We start from the raw sequence: 20,832 nt of genomic DNA on the forward strand, positions 1-20,832 counted from the left end.
GCAACTTTGGCTCTTTTATGACTCATGGACTTCAACTCCCAGAATTCCTGAGCCAGCCATGTTGGCTCAGGAATTCTGGGAACTGAAGTCCATGAGTCATAAAAGAGCCAAGGTTGCCTACCCCTGGTATAGCTGATCCTCTAGGTCAGGGCTTTTCAACCAGTGGCACGCATAGCACTTGTGGTACATTAACACATGGCAGGTGGTACACAGCCCTGCCTAGCCAAGTGTAGTGGGGGAGGGAAAGAGACAGTGCAGGCAAGGACTTACTGTGAGAGAGTCCTCCAGAACTGCAGAGTGGCTGGGGCAAGGCAAAGGCCCCAGGCTCACTTCTGCCTCACCCTCCCCCATGAGAAAGGAGGAGGGGGCAGAGTCAGGAGAGGGTATAAAAGGAGGCAGTTTGGGTGGGAGAGGGAGAGACAAAAAAAGAAGTAGCGTTGGGAGGAGGTGGAGTCAGCTCTAGCTGCACTGAAGGGGAAAAAAAGGAGAGTAGATCAAGCAGGCCAAGCAGGCTAAGCAGGCTGGCCATGAGCCGATCTACAACTTCTGATGCAGCCACCTGTGCTGGCAGCAACAAACAGGCAAGAAATACAGCAGGGGAGGGGTAGCAATGAAGAAAGGCAGCATTAGCTGGAGGTGAGACATGGATGGAGGGAGATAGAGAGTGGAAGGATTCTTACGTGCTTTTGTGACTTTGAAGTTCTGGGATTTGTACAATGTGGGCTTTGTGTTCTGAAGGAGTGTTTGACAATTTCATTTGGCTGATGGCTGATGTCTCCTGTTAGCTTCTATTGTTCTGCTATTGTTAGCTGTAAGTTTTGCTGCAAGGGATTTTGAAGTATTTTTCTCCTGAATGGATTTTGCCTGTAGCATTCCTTTACTTACGAATGGAGCCATTTGGGGAGGCTGCCTTAGCTGGCAGCCAATACTTACTACATTTTTTTTCTTCCTTAAGTGCTTGGCTGCACTCCTTAACTTTCCTTTCTAGCCAGTAGCTAATTCTTAAAGAGGAATGTGCCTTTTTAAGCTAGTTCACTCAGCAGCTTGTCTTTTCTGTCTCTGGAAGCTTTTCCTTGCTTGATGAATATATGGAAGAGAGAAAATATGGGGTGGGTGGGTGTTCAAATTCTTCCTTCAGAAGGAGGTGGGCATGAGAAAGAGGGAGGCAGGGAGGGAGGCATGGAAGGAGGAAGTGATGGAGGAAGGGAAGTCCCGCCTTAGCACTTGGCCACCAGCAGCCCTGCCATTCACTTTGCTTGCCAAAAGATTGCAAAAGGGGATCACATTACCCTAAGACACTGTGACCATCATAAATATGAATCAGTTGCCAAGCATCCAAATATAAGTCACATGACCCTGAGCATGCTGCAATGGTCAAAAGTGTGAAAAATGGTCATATGTCATTTCAGTGCAATTGCAACTTTGAACAGGTTTTTTTTTGGTCATCAAGTTTTTGACACCTTGCTAAGTGATACTCAAATATTGCCATATCCTAAAAGTGGTACAATCAGTGAAAAGGTTGAAAAGCCCTGTTCTAGGTCCCTCTTCCACCTTTAGGATGACAAAGTTAGCAAGTCAGGAAGTTGTTCAATCTCCCACTGTAGCCAGTGTCAATGTCTGGGTAGTTAAAGTCCCCCATTACTACAGTAGTGTGTTTCCTGCATACCTCAACTAATTGATTTGCAAAAAAAAAGTACATCTATTTCTTCTGTTTGGTTGGGTTTCTTGTAGTAAACACCTACAGCAGACATGTCAAACACAAGGCCCGGGGGCCGGATCCGGCCCGCGAAGTGGTTTCATGCGGCCCGCGAAGCCATCCTGGAAACAGTGAGGGAACGGCCCCCACTGCCTTGGCCCTGGCCCAGAGACCCTCCTCCTGCCAGAGACCCTCAGATCTGTCCCACTCCTGCCCAGGCCCCCATAGGCACCCTTGATGCGAATGATGTAGAGCTGGCCATGCCCACCCAGTAGGCCATACGCACTTTAGCCACGCCCACCCAGTAGGCCACGCCCACCCAGGCCACACCCACCCGGCCCCCTGAGGGCAACCACAATGCTGATGCGGCCCTCCATGAAATTGAGTTTGACACCCCTGACCTACAGCAATGTCATTTCTTTTCCCTCTAATATTCACCCAAAGACTTTCAAGAAGGCTTTCATCCTTAGAATTGTGTATATCTGTAGAGTAGTAGTAATTTTTACATACAATGCAACTTCTCCTCTTTCATTGGGTCTGTTTCATTTGAGCAAATTATATCCTTCTATCCAAGAGCCTTGGTGGAGCAGTGGGCTAATGCCTCCTTAAGTAACACCAGCTGCCTGCAATTAGTGCAGGTTCGCATCCCACCAGGCTCAAGGTTGACTCAGCCTTCCATCCTTCCGAGATAGGTAAAATGAGGACCCAGATTGTTGGGGGCAATTAAGCTGACTTTGTAATAATGCCGCTGGGGTGTGTGTGAAAGCCCTAATAAGCAGGCATATACATAGAATGAAGGCTACTGCTAAGCTTGTAAGCCGCCCTGAGTCTTTGGAGAAGGGCGGGATATAAATGGAATTAAAATATGTTCCAATCATGGACACAATCCCACCAAGATTCAGTAATAGCAACAATATCATACTTGCTGTTGAAGCTAGGGCTTCAAGTTCTCTCTGTTTATTCTGCATACTTTAATCATCTCAGCACTGTATGGCTGACCCTGCATTTGTTTCCCATGTCTCCTATTTTATACTCTCCTTCCTTCTTATCACTTCCTTCCTTATTGTCTGACTGGGGTTTATTCTTTGGATTGAATCCTAAAAATTGGCTTCTTTCCCACTCCAGATTGAATTTAAAGACTTTGACTTGGCTCATCCCAGATGTTTTTGCAAACACATTCTTCCTGGTCCTTGTGAAGTGTAGACCATCTTTAATCAGTTGGGTTGATTATCTGGATAAGCCTTTTTGTAACATCTCTGAACTTTGCACCTGGAAGATAGCATATCTCCCTCAATATGTAATCCAGGCTACAAATTGCTGATTTTGTTCCTCTGAGAAGTGAGTCACCAATCACCACCACATGCTTATTTCTCTTTGGGGAATCCAACACACTCTTCTTCTCTGTGACAGTCTAAACTACTTTTCTTCCTGTGACTGGAACATTTGAGGAAGACCCTTCTTCAAAATTCTACATGGCTGGCTGGGAAATTCTGAAAATTGAAGTCCACACATTTTAAAGTTGCCAAGGTTGAAAAATACTGGTCTATAAAATTGCTCTGCCTTTTATAGACCAGTGCTATCTATGTTCACTTAAAATTAAAATCCCTTTGGGTGTTTGAGTTAGTTTTCATACAGTCAGAGAAAATAACATATCAGACCTTTCTGTTATCAAAACAAGAGTTAGATGGAAATCAAGCTTGTCTCCCAAAACAGGGAGTGCCCATCCTATCACATATAGCTTAAGTGGGAGAAACAGGTGCAAGAATTGGAACTATAATTTCAACAGAAATACGACTCACACTGAATCACTGCAGTCACTAGAGTTTTCATGGCTTCTTAGCTTCTGTACAATAAAAATACTTAAAAGACCTTAAGGACTTTTGTGCCTATTATAATATGTTCCACTGTAGCTTTGAAGCCAATAGCAAGCCATATGCAGCTCACTGCCCAGGCTGAGATTGGTAGTATTTTAATCTAACATATCAGAAGGAACCCACATCAGGAAAAGCTGATGGTTTACAGCACAGGTGTCAAACTCACCGCATCATGTGACATGTGCATTGCCAGAGCTGTGGTGGGCGGGGAATCTGTATGATGCAACCGGCCGCAGGCCAGCAGTTTGACACCTGTGGTTTACAGGCTAGTATCCTAACCACTCCAATACGTCTTCAAACTTACCTGCAAGGTCTTTCTTGCAAGGTCTGCAGATTGTCCTGAACTTAATCATGTCCTCTTGGTTATTACCTGATTGATCCCACCTGCAGACATTGCTGTTTCAAAGGACATCATGTCTTTCTCAGTTGGGAAAGCAGGTTGTCCTTCTCAGTTATTCTGATTGACAGCTAATCACCCTTTGTTATTCAACAGATTTATGATTATAGAAATTGCATTTTGGCCAGCATTCACATCCAGCTGTCAATTCTTGTTTTTAGAAGGTGCAAGACTTAGAAGAGGAGTATAAGAATATAAGAACATCCAGTTCAAAGAACACACTAAATAACGATGTGATTTATTTAGCTTTGGCATAAAGTGCATTGTATGAACTCAGCCATTATGATTGATGGCTTAAGGTGTTCTATGAACCTAGCTGAAGTTGCTTAACAATTGTACCATGACTATGGAAACCATACCTTAGTGTGTTGTGTGAACCCAGGCAAATCTACTGTTTGATCATTTTAAAATAATTCTAACCCAATATCCTGTTTCCAGTTGCAGCCATCCAAATACTTCTAGAAAATCCACAAGAAGGCAATAATTCTCTCCCACTCTTGCAACTGATAAACTGCCTCCAAATATGCATTTCCTTTTAGCCATTATAACTAACAATATTGGTTTATCTTCAACGGCATCAACTTCCCTCCGCCCTGTGCGTTCCCACAGAGAGGGCCTCCTCAGGGTGCCACCGGTCAGAGAATGTCGATTGGTGGCCCCCAGGGGGAGATCTTTCTCTGTGGGCGCCCCGGAGCTATGGAACCAATTACCGGTTGAGCTCCGGACAGCGCCCGATCTTCGCTCCTTTCGCCGCGATCTGAAAACATACCTGTTCGAACAAGCCGGCCTGGCCTGAGGGGGGATTGGTGGGGTTTTTACTATTATTTTATTGGGGTTTTTATTATGTATCAACTGTTTTTATGGGCATGTATTTAATTACCTTTTAATTTTTGTAACTCTGTGTTTTATTCTTGCCCTGTACACCGCCCTGAGTCCTTCGGGAGAAGGGCGGTATAGAAATATTAATAAATTAAATTAAATTAAATTAAATAATTTATGGCATCACCACGAGATCCCACTGTAGGAAATCTCTTACATTTTTATATCAAGAGTATTTCCATTCACCACTTTTGACTCTTTGGAAACCAGGTTTTTTTTACAGATAAAACTGGAGTCCACTTTCTACATATTAAAGCATTCTGATTTTGCCTAAAGCTTTTGCTTTTCCTTCATCTTGCACACTCTATCTATGTAAGGATGTTAAACCTGTGAAAAATATGTAATTAAACTTGAGGTCTGGGCTATACAAAAAAAGTATAAGTTGCTGAAAAGGGGATATTGGGAGGATTTTGTTCAGAGCACATTATTTGAATTGACCTGTTTAAGACACTGTTAATAACTGATAGGAATGTCTAACAGATCCTAAACCTTATTATATACAGACTTGCATATGTGTGTATGTATGTATGTACAGTATGTATATATGTATGTATGTATGTATGTATGTATGTATGTATGTATACATATATGCATATGGACACAAACAAATATTTTAAGCAGCAAAGGGTACCAAATTAAGGATGTTGGATTTATTAAATCAAATTTAGGATTTGGATGAAGCAAAATAAATGTCTTCTATTTGTATGCTTGCTTTTTAGGGCTATTTTAGGGCCATTAGATCTTTAAACAAATAGTCAAAAGAACCTTCCAGGAATTGCTGCAGTTTTGAAGGCTTTTTTAAGGGAAGGCAACTATAAGTTGAATATCCTTCCTGGAATCACTCATCTCACCATGGAGCTGCCAAAAGAACAACATTCGAAGTACAAGAACATTTTATTAAAGAAAAGATACCAGACCAAAATATCCCTTCAAGAGAGGCAGAATTCTTTTCCAACCCCTAGTTGAAATAACGAAAGCCATGGCTTTTTTTCTCATGGAATGCTCAGAACGGAGTTCTGGCACATTTTTTTGATGGATTTTTTTCAACTTTTGCACAAGCTGTGCTACTCCCTCTATTGGTTTTTGAAAGCCAATAGGAATTGCTGCTGAGCACGCCAAAAGACCTAGCCAACAAACGTTGCACATACAAGTTGTCTGCAATGAAGGTGAGTTGGCAGGAACTTTGCACCCCTCCCTGCTGCCCAACTACACCATCTCCTAGTTGTAAGTAAGAGAGGACTAGAAGTGGGAGGTGGGGAGCAGCACTTAATTCTGCCCTGTTGAAAAAGTGGAGTCCATGTGCACTCCTGCCTTGTGCTCACCCATGTCAGCCAGGCTCTCCATGCCAGGTTGCAGCATGGAGAGCCTGGCACCGAAGCATGGAAAACATGTGCATGCCTGCCTCGTGCTCACCTCGTGTCAGCCAGGCAGACCACAAGTCAGAAGGAGAAAATGCAGTGGCAAGGAAACCCCCTCCTCAAATAACTCACATTTGTCAAGTCCACCCTGCCCTCTGCGAGGCCCTTGGCCCAATGGGGAGGCGAGGGCTGGCGGACACCATTTCCTTCTCCACCTCTTTTTAACAGAAGTCCTGAAGATACCTGGAGGAGACAGGAGTGGCAACACCACAGTGCTATGGGAGCCGCGGGGCAGGCGGTGGGGCAGAGGTGGCAGTGGCAGGGTGGCTGCGGGTGCTAGGCGTGGAGGTGGCATGCATGGAACATGGTGGGCATCTGACCTTCCATTGGCTAGGCCAGCTGGTGGCCTACCTGGTGCTGGACATGCGCCGCCACCATCTCACCCTGTGCATCTATGTGGCCACCCTGGAGCACCTGGCCTGCAATGCTTGTTGCTGCCTCAGCCTGCCCGCCACCTGCCACCCCGCACCGGCATCTGGCTTGGTGACTGCAAGCTCTGTGCCATCGGTGTGCATTGCAGCTGGTGCTGTGGGAGCCGCGGGGCCCACGCTACATGGCGGGGCTGCGCAGAGTGGGCGGAGGCAGTGCTGGCAGGGCGGCTGTGGGTGCTGGGCATGGAGGTGGCACGTATGGGGCATGGCATGTGGCTGACCTTCCATGGGCCGGGCCAGCTGGTGGCCTACCCAGTGCTGGACCTGCACTGCTGCCTCCTCGCCCTGCGTGCCTACATGGCTGCCCTGGACATCTGCTGCCACCTCGGTCTGCCTGCTGCCCTTGCCCTCCCACTGCCCTGCACTGGCATCTGACCCAGTGACTGCAAGCTCTGCACCATCAGTGTGCATTGCGGGAGACACACCACCTCGCACAGATTGGCCCTGAACTGCTGCACTGACTTAACCTGGTTTGACCACATCGTCCCATGTGGCCTGGAGGGCTGGGGGTCACCTCCCTCAGCCAGTAACTGTGTCTCATAGCTACTATTTTAGTGGTTATCTGGATCCTTGCAGATTTTGTATGTCTATCTGAAGTGGTAATCTTAAGCATTTTTTCATAAATTACTTAAGGATATGCAACTATATTTTCTCATATTTATCTAATGTTACTTTTGCATCTACTTTTTTCAATCCATTTTCTTTCTGTCATTAATTCCCCAAGAATAAGAAATGTAAATTGTAAGCTCCTCATAGCATAGTTCTATCATTGTTAAAATACACTGGGCACTTATGGACATATTCATTCATATTCATAAATAGATTGAATTGTAACACTTTCCCCCTCACCTAAACCTGTTCTCTTGTGTGTATAATTTGAACATAGCCAGGCCATTTTTTATCAGCAGTTGTAAAGAAATAGAAACAAAATGTTTAACTTATGTATTCATAACAATTTCTTTACAATTCATTATCTTGTCAGTAACATGACTCCATCAATTAAACACATATATGTTGAATGCAGCATATGCACTTGTATTATCTCCCACTGCTAGTCCTTCCAAAAAGAACTCAATGTATGTCATACTATATATGCAAAAGTTGTCTCTTCTATTAAAGTGCAAACACATCATTTTCAAAGTAGACAAAAAATAATATTCCATCTTTACTATACCCACCTGCAGTATATAAACATGGGGGAGCAATCCCACATTTTTTCACCCCTATGGCAGCCTGCTATGCTGTCTTCATGATAAAGTTGATAAAACAGAACTTAGTGTTCTAAGTTCATCATGAACTAAGTCTGATGAAAATAACTATTTTGGCAGGGATGAATGAGCATTTCATTCACTTGAACCAATGTGATCATATCTTTAAAATGGTATGTACAAGCCATCAATAATGTGGTTGCTAATATAGGTAGGTCCGGCTTATGAGCTGTTTGTATTTAAGAAGATGCTCACAACAAATTCTAGTTTATTTGGTGAATGCCTGAAAGATGCACTACTTCATCTAAGCCAAAAACAGATGAAAAAATTAAAGGCAATTATAAATTAAACTTGGCTCAAATCTCAAAGATTTGCAGGACGAGAATTGGACAAAACTTTGGAATTTACTATGAACATTTGCCTTAAATACAATAAACTAAATTTATGTTAAGAATTGAATATATAATTTTTAATTATATAAATAAATATATAAATAAAAAGGTAAAGGTTCCCCCGCACATGCGTGCTAGTCGTTTCCGACTCTAGGGGCCGGTGCTCATCTCCGTTTCAAAGCCAAAGAGCCAGCGCTTGTCCGAGGACGTCTCCGTGGTCATGTGGCCGGCATGACTAGATGCCAAAGGCGCACGGAACACTGTTACCTTCCCACCGTAATGGTCCCTATTTTTCTACTTGCATTTTTACGTGCTTTCGAACTGCTAGGTTGGCAGAAGCTGGGACGAGTAACAGGCGCTCACTCTGCTACGCGGCACTCGGGATTCGACCCGCCAAACTGCCGACCTTCTGATCGACAAGCTCAGTGTCCTAACCCACTGAGCCACCGCGTCCCTAAATATATAAATAAAATTATATAAATAAAAGATTAACAAGATGAGAGTTCCCGCACCTTTTTAAAGAAAAAAAGCACTGACCAAAGCTAAAAGTTCTTTGAAATGAAGAGATCACTGTTTCCTGTAACAATTATCTCCAAGCCATCAAGCAACAATCCTGAATTTACAAATCCCCATAGAGTATCTTATTACAGAACAATCTCAAGTAATTCAGCAATAGTATTCCTAATTTGCAAAATAAAGGCGCTAAGGAGCTAAAAATGCATACTATATTTAAAATCATTTCAGGAGGGCTTAGAATATACAAATTTCAGACAGGAATGTTCTGTGTTTATTTTTCTTAGAGACCTGATTTGTGGGTTAATAATTTTGGGAGGACTTTGCAAGGCTGAGCGAAAGATCAACCAGATGGTTCATCAGCGCTATTTCATAGTCCTATAAATATAAACTAAAGGTAATGTATTTCAGTCTCTGGTTGCTCTCTTTTTGTTGTCAAAAGAAACTCAAAATGGAGCTAACTACTGGCACACCAGAGATCTATTGAGTGGCTTTGTCCATTGCAAATGTAAGGTAGAGAAGAGAGGAATTAGGGACTTGTATTTGGACAGGCAGGGAAGTCTAGTGAATTGCATGCAGTATAGGTAGTCCTCATTTAGAGATCACAATTATGAACAGTAACTCAGACATTAAGTGAACTAAGTCACTAAATAAAATGCAACTTGTTTATCTTACTTCAGTTTTCCTTTGCTTTACAGATCTACTAAGGTGGTCATAAATGCAAAGAATTGTCATAAAGTTACTTTTTCATAACTGCAAATGTTTGCTAAACAAAGACACTAAACAAGACCTGGCTGTAGTGCCACCAGATTGAACCTTAAGATTCAATCTAGAGGTACCATTAGGTTAGGGTAATCCACATTGCACACAGCTTGTTATTTAAAACTTTAGTACTTTGAACAGAGATCCTGTCTACGCTGCTTGAACTTGAAAATTATTTTAAAAGTTAAGAAAAAAAGATATAAAGCAGACATGTCAATGTTATTGCTTGCAAAGTATGGAAGGACAAGATATTTTAAAAGAAAAAGAGTTCAGGAGAAAAATCAAGAAAACACCCAGCTATGAGTAGGAAGACAACCAGGCCCCCATCAATACCAGTCATAGCAAGGGGATATATACCTTACAGTATATATATATATTTAATGTTCTAGCCTCAGTTTGTTCTAAGAATGATGCTCCTCCTTTCCTCTCTAGAGAAACACAGATCATGCACAGGATGGATCAGTGGGGCAAAGTGGGGAAACATCTTTCTTTTTAGACAGCATCTCTGATCTCTCCTAGCTAACAGATTTCAATGGGAGACAAGGAGGGCACAGGGGTGACAGACCATCAATAGGGGTCAGAGAGAGAAGATGAATCTAGCCCCAGGAATCAATTTCCAAACTCACCTTCTTGTCAGCACTAATTTGGCCCAATGTGCAGCAGCATCTTTGAGAAGGGAAAGGTGGGGAGGGGAGGCTATCTTTTATTATGGAAAAGGTACAAAGGCAGCATCAGCATTTGGCAATGTCATTCCTTTCTTCCTTCCTACTTTCATATTAAGGCTCCTGGTCATGCCATTTCCAAAGAAACCAGCCCTCTTGGCTCTCAAGTGCTTATCCCAAGACGGGAGCAAGCAATTAAAACAGGCACATGAAATCCATCATGTGAAATATCAAGCCATCTCAACTACTAGCAATTCATTAGACATCCCTGTTCTATTACATTAATCCCTTAATTTAAAGAATACAAAAATCATGGCTCCTTCTAGCATGTGTCCATCTTTGTCTGAGGTCCCCTGATTTCTCATAAAAATCTTGCCTTACTCTCTACCAGTGACACTACCAAAGTAAGACTTTGGGCAAATGTCCAAAATCTCACACAATGGTTTCCTCAAGTGCACCAAGTCCACTTGACCTTGTTACCTAAGAAGACACACACAAACCCGATTCCTGACTATGCCATTATTATTTTTAACCTCTACCACATCACTCTATACAATCCATGGGAAGCCCTTTGTGGCTGCAAGATCTGTCATACTCTTATTGTGCTATCACTCTACCACTGCAAGGATTTAGATGATTTTTCACTTGGAATCACGCCATGTTTTCTCCCTGTTGTATCTCCTTCTCCTTCACAAATAATCCATAAGGAGAGAAAGATAAATTGTTCTGTAATGCCTTCTCATTGTTAATTTTAGGAGCTCTCCATCTACAAGCACATAGGATCTTTTTCTTTCCGAAAGATTCCTGTTGCTTTCCCCTGAATTTAGTCTGACCATAAGGCAGTGCTTAGCCAGTGATTCTATTAAATCAGAGATAGGAAAAAATGAGGGAGAGGGGGGCAATCTTCACAACCATTAGAACCTAATTCCAAACAAAAACCACTAGATAATCAATCACATAAGGAGGTAGGGAGTTACAAAGTAGGAGATATAAGAAACATACCCAAGACCTATAAAGGACTCAAATACCTGTAGATTAATGCTCAAAGTTTAGGGAACAAACAGGGTAAACCAGAAGTATTAGTACATGAAGGCAGTTATGATATAGTTCTGATTACTGAAACTTGGTGGAATGAAACTTGGTGGAATGTACTGGTGGAAGGATACAAACTATTAAAAAGAAACAGACCCAACAAAAGAGGGGGTGGAATTGCATTATATATAAAAGATCCCTACATCTCTACAGAAATTCACAAAACCAAGGATGAAAACCTCTTAGAATCCATATGGGTCAATATTAAAGAGAAACAAAAATGGCATTGCTGTAGGAGTATACTACAGGCCACAACGAAGCAGAAGAAATAGATGAACTCTTTGCTAATCAGTTAACAAATGTATGTAGGAAATACATCACAGTAGTAATGGGAGACTTTAACTACCCTGATATCAACCAGAAGACAAACTCTGCAGAAAGTGGGAGATCAAAAAAATCCCTAATCAATCTAGCTGACAATTTTGTCATCCAAAAGTTAGAGGAGGGAACTAGAGGAAAAGCTATACTGGACCTAATTCTTACTAATCGAGAAGAAGTGATAGAGGGAGTTGAAGTTGTCAGAACCTTGGGTGAGAGTGATCATGTCATATTGGAATTCAATATAATGCAAACACAAGAAATAGAATACAATACAATACAATCCAACCAGTGTGTTCAACTTTAAAAGAACTGATTTTAACGAACTCAGAGAGCCTACGCAAAATTGCGTGAATAAAAATCCTAAAGGGGAAAACAATTCAAGAAGTGTGGGTAACACTGGAAAATATGAGCATAAAAGTCCAGTTCAACACAATATCAGTGGAAAAAAACCCAGAAATCCAAGAAGAAACCAGCATGGCTGCACAAAATCTCTCTGATAAACTGAAAGACAAAAAGGATAAGTACAAAAAATGTAAAGAGAGGCATGTAATTAAGGCAGAATATCAGCAGATAGTCTGAATCTACAAAGATGAAATCAGGAAAGCAAAGGCTCAGAATGAACAAAGACTTGCAACAAAAGTCAAAGATAAGTTTAAAAAAGTTTCTTTCAACATATAAATAACAAGAAAAAAGTCAAGGAAACAGTCAGTCCAGTAAAGAGAGAAGATGGCAAGGAAGTAACAGGCAGTAGAAAGAAAGCAGAGCTGTTTAACTCATTCTTTGCATCAGTCTTCACACAAAAAGAAACTATAGCTCAACCTACCAAAAACATAAGTATAAAAGACAGACTAGAAATAAAAATTAAAATAAGCAAGAAAATGGTAAGAGAACACTTGTCTGATCTTGATGAATCTAACTCACTGGGACCTGATGGATTACATCCCAGAGTCCTGAAGGAACTGGCAGATACTATCTCTGAACCATTGTACCATATCTTTGAAAAATTCTGGAGCACCAGGTAACTACCGGAGGATTGGAAAAGAGTTGATGTGGTTCCCATCTTCCAAAAATGGGGGGGGGAAACAGGACCAGGAAACTATAGACCAATCAGCCTAACATCAATAACTGGGAAGATACTGGGGAAAAATATGAAAAATCAGATCTGTGAACATCTAGAAACAAAGTTATAAATCTAGTAGCCAGCACAGATTTCTTAAAAATTTGTTGTTAGTTGCGAAGTCATGTCCGACCCATCACAACCCTATGGACAACATTCTTCCAGGCCTTCCTGTCTTCTACCATCTTCTGGAGTCCATTTAAGCTCACACCTATGCTTCAGTGACTCCATCCAGCCACCTCATTCTCTGTCGTCCCCTTCTTCTATTGCCCTCAATCTTTCCCAGCATTAGGCTCTTCTCCAGTGAGTCCTTCCTTCTCGTTAGGTGGCCAAAGTATTTGAGTTTCAACTTCAGGATCTGGCCTTCTAAAGAGCAGTCAGGGTTGATCTCCTCTAGGACTGACCGGTTTGATCACCTTGCGGTCCAAGGGACTCACAGGAGTCTTCTCCAGCACCATAGTTCAAAGGCCTCAATTCTTTGGTGCTTAGCCTTTCTTATGGTCCAGCTTTCACAGCCATATATTGCAACTGGGAAGACCATAGACTTGACTATACGCACTTTTGTTGACAGGGTGATGTCTCTGCTTTTTAGTGTGCTGTCTAGATTTGCCATTGCTTTCCTCCCCAGGAGCAAGCGTCTTTTAATTTCTTGGCTACAGTCCCCATCTGTGGTGATCTTGGAGCCCAGGAAAATAAAATCTGTCACTACCTCCATTTCTTCTCCATCTATTTGCCAGGAATTGAGAGGGCCAGATGCCATGATCTTGGTTTTCTTAATGTTAAGTTTTAAGCCAACTTTTGCACTCTCCTTCTTTACCTGCAACAAGAAGCTCTTTAGTTCCTCTTCACTTTCTGCCATTAGAGTGGTCTCATCTGCATATCTTAGGTTGTTGATATCTCTCCCGGCAATCTTAATTCCAACTTTTGATTCATCTAGCCCTGCCTTTCTCATGATGTGCTCTGCATATAAGTTAAATAGGCAGGGCGACAATATACAGCCTTGCTGGACTCCTTTCCCAATTTTGAACCAATCAGTGGTTCCGTGTCCAGTTCTCACTGTTGCTTCTTGACCCGCATATAGGTTTCTCAAGAGACAAATAAGATGGTCTGGTACTCCCATCTCTTTAAGGACTTGCCACAGTTTGTTGTGATCAACACAATCAAAGGCTTTAGCATAGTCAATGAAGCAGAAGTAGATGTTTTTCTGGAACTCCCTAGCTTTCTCCATGATCCAGCATATGTTGGCAATTTGATCTCTAGTTCCTCTGCCTCTTTGAAATCCTGCCTGTACTTCTGGTAGTTCTCAATCCACATACTGCTGGAGTCTAGCTTGTAGGATTTTAAGCATAACTTTACTAGCATGTGACATGAGTGCAATGGTGCAATAGTTTGAACATTCTTTGGCATTCTGCATTCAATTGGGTGTATCTTTCTTTTTCTCCCTTGCGTTTTGCTTCCCTCCTTTCCTCAGCTATTTGCAAAGCTTCCTCAGACAGCCATTTTGCTTTCTTGCATTTCTTTTTCTTTGGGATGGCTTTAGTTGCTACCTCTTGTACAATGTTGCGAACCTCCGTCCATAGTTCTTTAGGCACTCTGTCTATCAGATCTAATTCCTTAAATCTATTTGTCACCTCTACTGTGTATTTATCAGGGATATGATTTAGATCATATCTGAGTGGCCTAGTGCTTTTCCCTACTTTCTTCAGTTTAAGCCTAAATTTTGCAACGAGAAGCTCATGGTATGAGCCACAGTCAGCTCCTGGTCTTGTTTTTACTGACTGTATAGAGCTTCTCCATCTTTGGCTGCAGAGCACATAGTCAATCTGATTTCTGTGTTGACCATCTGGTGATGTCCATGTGTACAGCCGTCTCTTGGGTTGTTGAAAAAGAGTGTTTGCTATGACCATCGTATTCTCTTGACAAACTTCTGTCAGCCTGTGCCCTGCTTCATTTTGTATTCCAAGGCCAAACTTGCCTGTTATTCCACTTATCTTTTGGCTTCCTACTTTAGCATTCCAATCCCCCATGATGATAAGGACATCGTTTTTTGGTGTTAGTTGTATAAGGTGCTGTAGGGCTTCATAGAACTCATCAATTTCATCCTCTTCAGCACCAGTGGTTGGGGCATAGACTTGGATTAATGTGATATTGAATGGTTTGCCTTGGATTCGAACTGAGATCATTCTGTCACTTTGGGGATTGTATCCCAGTATTGCTTTTCCTACTCTTTTATTGACTATGAAGGCTACTCCATTTCTTCTGAGGGATTCTTGCCCACAGTAGTATACCTGATGGTCATCTGAATTAAATTCACCCATTCCTGTCCATTTTAGTTTGCTGATTCCTAAGATGTCGATGTTCAGTCTTGTCATCTCTTGTTTGACCACGTCCAGCTTTCCTTGATTCATAGATCTTACATTCCAGGTTCCTATGGAGAAAAAATCTTTACAGCATCGGACTTTCCTTTCACCACCAGATACATCCACAGCTGAGCGTCCTTTCGGCTTTGGCCCAGTCGCTTCATTCTTTCTGGCGCTACTAGTACTAGCCCTCTGCTCTTCCCCAGTAGCATATTGGACGCCTTCCAACCTGAGGGGCTCATCTTCCAGCGTCATATTGTTTTGCCTTTTGTACTGTCCATAGAGTTTTCATGGCAAAGATACTGGAGTGGGTTGCCATTTCCTTCTCCAGTGGATCACGTTTTGTCAGAACTCTCTGCTATGACCTGTCCTTCTTGGGTGGCCCTGCACAGCATAGCTCATAGTTTCATTGAATTACATAAGCCCCTTCGCCACGACAAGGCAGTAATCCATGAAGGTGTTCTTAAAACTAGATCATGCCAAACCAATATTATTTCATTCTTTGGCAAAGTGACTAAATTAGTGGAACAGCAACATAGTATATTTCGACTTCAGCAAGGTATTTGACAAAGTAGACCACAACCTACTTCTTGGTAAACTAGAAAAATATTGGATAGACAGCATCACCACCAGATGGATGTGTAACTGGCTGACAAACCATACTCAATGATTAGTCTTTAATGGTATACATCTACATGTAGGAAGTGAGCAGTGGAGTACCACAAGGTTCTGTGTTAGATCCTCTTCAATATCTTCATAAATAACTTAAATAAGGGAATAGAAGGGAAACTCATCAAATTTGCAGATGATATTCAGCTGGCAGGAATAGCCAACACCCAAGAAGATAAGATCAAGATCCAAAAAGATCTTGACAGACTTGAACAATAGACCCTATCAAACAAATGAAATTTAATGTGGAGAAAAGCAAGGTTTTATACTTAGGCAGGAAAAACCAAAAGTATAAGTACAGATTAGGCGAAACCTGGCTCAGAAACAGTAACAGTGATAGGGATCTTGGAGCCCTAGAGGATGATCACTTAAACATGAACCAGCAGTGTGTGACAGCAGCCAAAAAGCTAATACAGTCCTTGGTTGTATAAACAGGCATAGAATCAAAATCACGTGATGTATTAGTACAATTTTATAAACCCTTAGTAAGACCACATCCGGTTTTGGTGACCACATTACAAAAAAGATGTTGAGACTTTGGAAAAAGTGCAAAGAAGAGCTATTAAAATGATTAAGGGCCTGGAGACAAAAACATATGGCCAGTCCAGAGGGGAAAAAAGGACTAGGAGTGACAGGATGGCAGTATTTCAGATTTCTGATGCACAAAGCACCAGAAGGCAAGACAAGAAACAATGAATGGAAACTAATCAAGGAGAAAAGCAGTCTAGAATTAAGAGGAAACTTCCTAACAGTGGGGATAATTAACCAGTGGAACAGCTTGCCTTCAGAAATTGTGGGTGCTGCATCACTGGAGGTTTTTAAGAAGAAACTGGACAGTCACTTGTCTGAAATGACATGGGGTCTCCTACTTGAGCAGGGGGTTGGACTAGAAGACCTCCAAGATCCCTTCCAGCTTTATTCTGATGGAAAAGTTGCACCTGCCAGATTCTGCTTCTGTCAGGGAAGATGAAGATAATATAGAAGTCAGAATTCTAACTTTTACCCCAGAAAGGTAAGATTTGCTTTTAACTCCATCTCTTAAATCAATTTGATCCCCTTTACAATGATCTCAGCCACATATACGTCCACATAAAATGCTAAACCATGTGTTCCCAACATGCTAAGCCAAAGTTAACAAATACAATTACACAAAGCAAGTTTAATATGATGATCTGGTTCATCTCATAGATTAAAATAGTGTATGCTATATTTTTGTTTGCTGTATTCATTATAGCATAATGTGGGATACAGGTGATCATTTAAACCATATGTATTTCAATTGTTCTGTCTTAGCACGAAAAGTGAAGAGAGCAATTGTGCTTTTTAAACCTGGTTTACGTATTGTGTGAATACAGCCAGTCTGGCTATTTGATTTTGTCTTAGTGTACTGTAACATTCTTTGACCTTCAAAGTCTCTTTTAATTCTAGATGTTTAAGGGAATGAAACACATTCATGTTCATGATTGGGGACTCTTCCCCTTTAAAAGAAAACAACACAACAGATGTCCCGGGATCAGTTCTTTCATAACAAGCATGCTGGGAAAACTCTCAAAGTCCTTGTCCAGATTTTATCTTCCTTCTCCCATCCACTTTGATTAGCCCATGCTCTCTTTTCAAAGGAGTCTTGATTCTTTACAGATACACACATGCGCGTGCGCACACCCTTCCATCCTCATCTGCAATTCTGCCTCCCTCTCTCAATGTCAGTGGCTGGAGGCAACCAACGGCTTCTGGCTGGGCTGGGCTGGGCCAGGCAAGCACAGATGTGAGGTGCATGGAAATGAACTGATGCAAAGGAGGAGCCGACCGCAGAGGTTTGCCCAGTTCCCTCCAGCTGAACAGAGTGAAAGGGAGAGACTGGAAGGAAGCAAGAAAGAGAAGGAGGGGGAGGGGGAGGGAAAGGGGCTGTAGCTGCCAGCTAGGAAATGCTCTTCCCTAGTGATATTCTCCCCACGTTCCTTGGACCCACAATATGAGAAAGAGGAGCAGAAATTGAGAAATATTGATGAGGGACTGCAACCTCTCTCCTACCATATGGAAACACCAGGACAAGGACACCCATAACATCTGATGTGGTAGGAGCAGTAGTACAATGCTAGGGGAGAGAGAGAGAGAGAGAGAGAGAGAGAGAGAGAGAGAGGGAGGGAGGGAGGGAGGGAGGGAGGGAGGGAGAGAGAGAGAGAGAGAGAGAGAGAGAATAATAATTGGCAGGTTGTGATGGGAAGAAGAATTTCACAAAGGTGATCAGCTTTTTTTCCTCTCACTTTTTAGATATTTTAATACTCACCAGCACCACATATCTGGTCAGAGAGCCAATTCCTTCTCTTCCTAACTGGAATCTTTGTCTTTTCCTAAATTTCCCAGAATTACTCTTAACATCACAGTAAAGGATGTGTCCTTTTGCAAGCTCCCTTTAAAAGCACCTTTTTCTGAACCACCACAACCCACCACCACCACTTGGAGGATTGTATCTGTCTGGTTCCTGAGTGGTTTTCCTTCTCTTCAAAAGTACCACATCACTTAGCAATATTTCCCCAACCTTGAAGCCTTTTGTTTCCATTTACACAATCCTTAGCCAGGTGCCCCAAATTTTTGCCATCAAAATCCAATAGCAATTGCAATATTTTAGCAATGTCTTCATTTTTTAAAAAACAAATAAGCAGTAATATTGATGTTCTAAGTCTGCAGTATAAATTTACCAAGGGAAAAAAATTAAAAATGCAGTGTATATATCTATACACTCTGAAGCTCCAGGGATCTCAATAATAACACTACACTACACTACACGCTACACTACACACACACACATGCACACACACAGCCCTAGCTGCCAAATGTTTGTCTACTCCTAGAGTGTTGTATGAATCCAGCTATTGTGGCTTATTCAAGAAGCTATCATTAAAGCAACATTCACACAACATATTTATTCTTGCCAGTAAAGGCCTAAATACTGTATTTGCATAAACCTCTAAGCGTAGTTATCCTTGCCATTGGGTAGGATGTATTTATCTGTGTAATTCTTTTATGTTGTGTTAACTCAGCTGAGTCACTGTTGTGACTGAACCCAGAAAATCAGTTAATTCAATAACATGATTATTGTATAAACCCAAATAGTATTTATTCAAGCAAGCTTATGATCTGATTCCAGATAAGACATCTTTTCAGTCTCTTCCTGCAACGTATTCAACCCTGCCATCTCTTTTCCACCAGGTAATTCATCACTGTACTCCAAAATGGTATGATCAAGGATGGCAGGATCTATGTTTCACCAACTATTTTTGTAGTCTTCCAGATTTTGCAAAGGGGTCAGTCACCATGGCCCCACTTTCCTCTTCTTACTTTGCTCCCTATGCATGTTCCCCAAATCCACAGGGCAGAATTGAGTTGACGCCATTGTGAACAATTACAGGAGGAGAAATCTTACCATTTCCCTCTCATTTTCTGCTCATTTTTTACCTCCCCATTTGGCTACAAGGGATTAAAATTAATACAGCCATAGACACCTCAACAACCCTCATTTTTCACACCACTAATCTAAGATTTCTTAGATAACCCTCATTTTTCACACAACTAATCTAAGACTTCTTGATCTCAGAAGAGACACAATTTAATTAACCCCACAATCTGTAGTGTTTGCAGGACATGGTTGATTTGGAGAGTTAGTTTAACCCTATACAAGAAGGGGTCATTAAGAGCCAAGTCTCCAAAGTTAACTGGGGCATTTTGGAATTCCCCCAATCAATCCCTTCTCTAAACTGAGCAAATGAAGCATATTGGGGAACAGAGTCCTTGAGCGTCCAAATTGGTGGGTTTGTACCTACAACTGAGCTGAAATGGCCTTTACTGCTTAGTCATTAAGCTGATGTTCTCCATTTTAGCAATTAAGGAGTAGGAACGCAAACCATGATACAAACTTACTGGTAACAGTCAGATTGCATACGGCTCGTGTCCCCCCTGACATTCACACACACACACACACACACACACACACACACACACACACACAAATATTCCACAGTGGTGCCAATGAAGATCTGTGCCTATTACATTGCTTTAAGTCAATACAAACCTACCAAAGGCTACCTACCTTTGTGGTTTTTGGAGAACATGAGAGGGAGCTGGAGCAAAACAGATATCATAAATGTTGTGAGCACTTTAGGTACCCACACCTTAAAAACTCTCCCCTCAAACATGAGCTGTAATGTTATCCACTCATGGAATGCTGTTCCTGCGATACCACGCAACTCTTGCTTCAGTCCTTAGGTCAGGAGTGTCAAACTGCCAGCCTGCGGGCTGGATGCGTCATGAGGAAACTGCACCCACCCCATTGCCAGCAATGGGGAAAAAGCTCCGATACGTCGCACAATGTCACATGATATCACAAGTTTGACATGTCTGCCTTTGGTCAACAGAAGTTGTTTTTAATTATTGTGTTGAAGATCTAATGGGGAAAATGCGTGTTTGTTTTCATCTCTGTGAATGTTCCTGTCAAAATTTCAGATCTGTTCTGTGCAAGTATTAGAAAAATAAAAGCCTGTATTCATTTGCACTTGGTCATCCTGAAAAAGAAAAACAAAGACTAATGCTGTGTTTTAATGTGAAAGGGATCATTGTTACATTCCATTTCAGGGATTAAAAGTGGGTTTGCAAAGTGAAAATTTCTAAGCTGCTCACCTTTCTTTCTAAAACTGAGCTGCCCAGCTGTTAATCATCCTGCAAATTTATAAGCTACATTTATCACTGTCTAGTTAGGGTAGGATTTGACCTCTATCAGTCATTTGCTCCCTGCATCTATGCTTGATTTGTCTAAATCTGTTGTGAAGTTAGCTAGGCCAATAAGGAGGAACATAACTGTAGCTCTCAACTCAACCATATTGTTGTGATTCAGGGTCAGCCTGTGGGTTCAGCAGTTGGGTCGGACGACTCAGCTGTGTGAGCCTGACAGCGTGGATGAAGATGACCCACAGCTGGCCCTGTTCAAGTACGCTTGACGCAGGAGGCAGTCAATCAGGAGTAAACAGAGGAAGGCAATGGGGCACCT

This window comes from Vipera berus (assembly GCF_964194415.1).
Source record: "Vipera berus genome assembly, chromosome: Z".
Classification (NCBI taxonomy): domain Eukaryota; kingdom Metazoa; phylum Chordata; class Lepidosauria; order Squamata; family Viperidae; genus Vipera; species Vipera berus.